The sequence below is a fragment of the Mastomys coucha genome, unplaced genomic scaffold (assembly GCF_008632895.1).
Source record: "Mastomys coucha isolate ucsf_1 unplaced genomic scaffold, UCSF_Mcou_1 pScaffold16, whole genome shotgun sequence".
NCBI lineage: Eukaryota > Metazoa > Chordata > Mammalia > Rodentia > Muridae > Mastomys > Mastomys coucha.
Window position 1 is genome coordinate 50,084,974 of NW_022196898.1, and position 3,018 is coordinate 50,087,991.

At 44.2% G+C, this 3,018-nt stretch overlaps 1 protein-coding gene across 1 annotated transcript in view; it reads left to right on the forward strand.

Moving 5' to 3' along the window:
* The window catches only part of Casq2 (calsequestrin 2), a 62,160-nt gene extending 61,960 nt beyond the window's left edge, over positions 1–200 (forward strand). The window contains exon 11 of the mRNA XM_031374996.1: positions 1–200. This exon is cut by the window's left edge and continues 1,140 nt beyond it. The gene's annotated coding sequence lies outside the window, so the exon portion shown is untranslated.
* The last annotated feature ends 2,818 nt before the right edge of the window (positions 201–3,018 follow it).

Here is a 3,018-nt window from a genome sequence, read left to right on the forward strand (position 1 = left end):
AAAAAAAAGAATCCCCAAGTGCCTTTTGAATTGTCTGAAAGTAACTATTGTGCTTGATAGTTTTAGTCGCTAAGTGTTCTAATTTATTTTTGAAATCTGTTAACATGGAGAAGACTCTGTGTGGTGTTGTTTTTGAAACTGGGGCAGTCCTTTTATGGAATAGTAATAAACTAATGGACGTTAAGCGCATGGTTTGAAAAGATGGAAGCTATCTTGATGATCCTATGCCGGTCTTTTGGAGTTTGGTTTTGCCTGGCTCCACGTCTACCTCCCTGCTTCTCTGTCTGCCCTTCTAGGTTAGCTTTTCATGGTGTCTCTCAGCACTATCCATGTCTCCAGGCACCAGCGTCCATACCCATCAACCACCACCTGAGTGCTAATGACCTCCACTACGGGTCTCTACCCTTCATCTTTGACCTTGATGTTTAATCTGATTGGATTCTAGCTGCAAACTTCAAATTCAACACAACAAAGCCTGCATCCATTCCCTTTCCCCCTCTAAGCTTGTCCTTTTCATGAAGTCCCAGCCTGGATGAGTGCTATTACTTTCTATTGTCTAGGTGCCTGAAAGTGCCTTGTTCAGCTTTGCTTCCACGGTATTGGGCGCACTTACCATTGAACTGATAATGCGTCGCATAGCCATCCTTTCACTAAACACAGGCTTTAAGAGACAAGACATTTTTTTTATCTTTGTATTCCAAGCACTTGGTGCTTTGCTCATCACAAAGCAGAGGTCAGCCAAAGCAGCTGCCATTGCCTGGCTGTGTTGGGCAGTGGAGCTTACAGGGTACATAAATTGCCTCACGTTGTATTAGGTAGCTTCTGTTGCTATAACAGAATACTTGAGAGACGCAACTTGAAAGAGAGGTTTTACTTCAGTTACGATGTCATTGGTTTTAGTCTAAGATCTGATGCCTCCACGGCCTGCAGCTGGAGTTATGACAGAAGGGCACCACGGGAGCTGCACCTTCTAACAGAGGCAGCTGCTGGCCTCACTGCAATCAGGAAGCACAGAGAAAAGGGGAGGGACCAGGATTCCAAACTATCCCTTAGTGCTCCTCCCTCCAGTGGCCTACTTTCCAGTCTCCTAATAGTCCACACAGTTGTGAACTCAGAATGAGCCAAGATGAGGTTAGTCCCCTCACGATCTGGTCACCTCTAAAGTCCCACCTCTGAATATAGCTGCTTCTGGGATCAAGTGTCCAATATACAGATCTTTGAAGATAGTCACATGTGTGCCACAACAGAATGCCACGGTCTGGGTGGCTCACACAGCATAAGTCTGCCTGCCACAGATTAGATCAATGCCAAGTTGCCAATTGTGGTGGTTCCTGCTGAGGGCTCTTTTTGTGGCTTTTCATTGTGTTTGCACATGGCAGACAGACAGATAACTGATAGAGATGATGATGAGGAGGATACCTGTCCTGTCAAATTAAGGTCTCACTACTATGACTTCATTTAAGTTTAATTATCAACTGAAAGGGCCTTGTCTTCAAATGCATGATTTGGGGGATGTACAATCCAGTCTATAATGCAGAGTCTCAACATAATTTTCTCCTCTCACAAAACTAAGTAGGCTGTGCTGGGTTCCACTTGCCCAAGCCCAGCCACAGCTCAAACGAACTCTTAGGGAAGTGATTGTCCTAGGAGGTCTCAATGCTAAAACTTTCAAGCAGCCAAGGAGTTGGGGGGTCCATTGCAGAAGTGGTCTGTTTCTTAGCTCAGGAAGATCTGGTGTTCTCAGAGGCCTAGAAATGTGTGTGAAGCTGCGACCATGCTCTGATGTTCCTGCAGTAGGCTCTCTGCGAGTCCATCTGGTTCTGCCTGGACAGTGCTGTGTAGTAAGTACTGAGCCCTCTAAGCTGATATGGATTGAACATTTTCTTACATGCCTAGAGTACAATACTAAATACCTTCCATGTTATCACAGCTAATCCTTACAGCTGATTAGAAGATTCGTCTGGTTACTATCCTTAATACAGAGAGGCATAGAGGGCTCAAGCAACTTCTCAGGATTACACAAACACTCTGAAGGGTCGCAGATAACACTTCATTTTATGCTTATAAGGATTTCCATTAAGAACCAAAACATTGCATTCTTTTTCCCTCAGAGCATGTCTGAAGACAGACTCAAGTGAATTTCCAATAACTCTTTTTATTGCTCGAACCCATTTATCTTCCCATTCTGAGTTCATAATCAACTCAAACAAAACTAAAAATGTGGGCTAATTAAAAACACAAGATCTGCTATCCTGTTCAAAAGAAGAGTAAGATTAAGCGTGTTATCCGGAACAAAGCATCCCTTTCAGGGTATGTTGATGAAACTCCATCTCAGAACTTGAAAAGATTCTGTCTTTTCTAGAAGAGATTGTGACCCCTTGGGTCTTCGTGTTTGTCCCCCTGTGAGGAGTCATTATTGTATCTTGTGCAGACTACATGTAATCTCACTTTCATTGGTACACATTGATGGGTTTGGTTCGTAGCGGCGCGTCTACAAATATCAGATACAGGCAGCTCTGCGTTTTTGGAGGTTTAATTAGGAGAAGGAGGGGGAGTGAGGACCGCGGCGCGTGAAGGGAGGGAGAGGAGAGAGAGAGAGAGAGATGGAGGGGAACTACCCACATATTTATATGTGGGGTGACGTAGTAATGTGGGTAAAGGTGGGAGCTGAGCGTAATGGATTCTGGGAATATGGTCGCCGTTGCCCTGGCGACAGGCCTGCGGACCCGCCCACATATCTACTGCAGGCAGGTTTTGGATGCTAACACACATCCTCACATACAGGGCTGATAGCAATCTTAGGGGAGAGACTGTTTTACTCATTTGGGTAGGCAAGCAATAAATCTTGTGACAATTTTGTAATACAATCAAGTTTGACCTTCAAGGCTATTATCCCTATTAGAAATATACAAATTAAACCCAGTGATTATTGAAAGTGAATATAAATCAAAAGCTTTTGGTAGCATGGCATCAGCCGTTTGGATTAGCTTAGGATAGCAGACTGACACAGAGACAGGA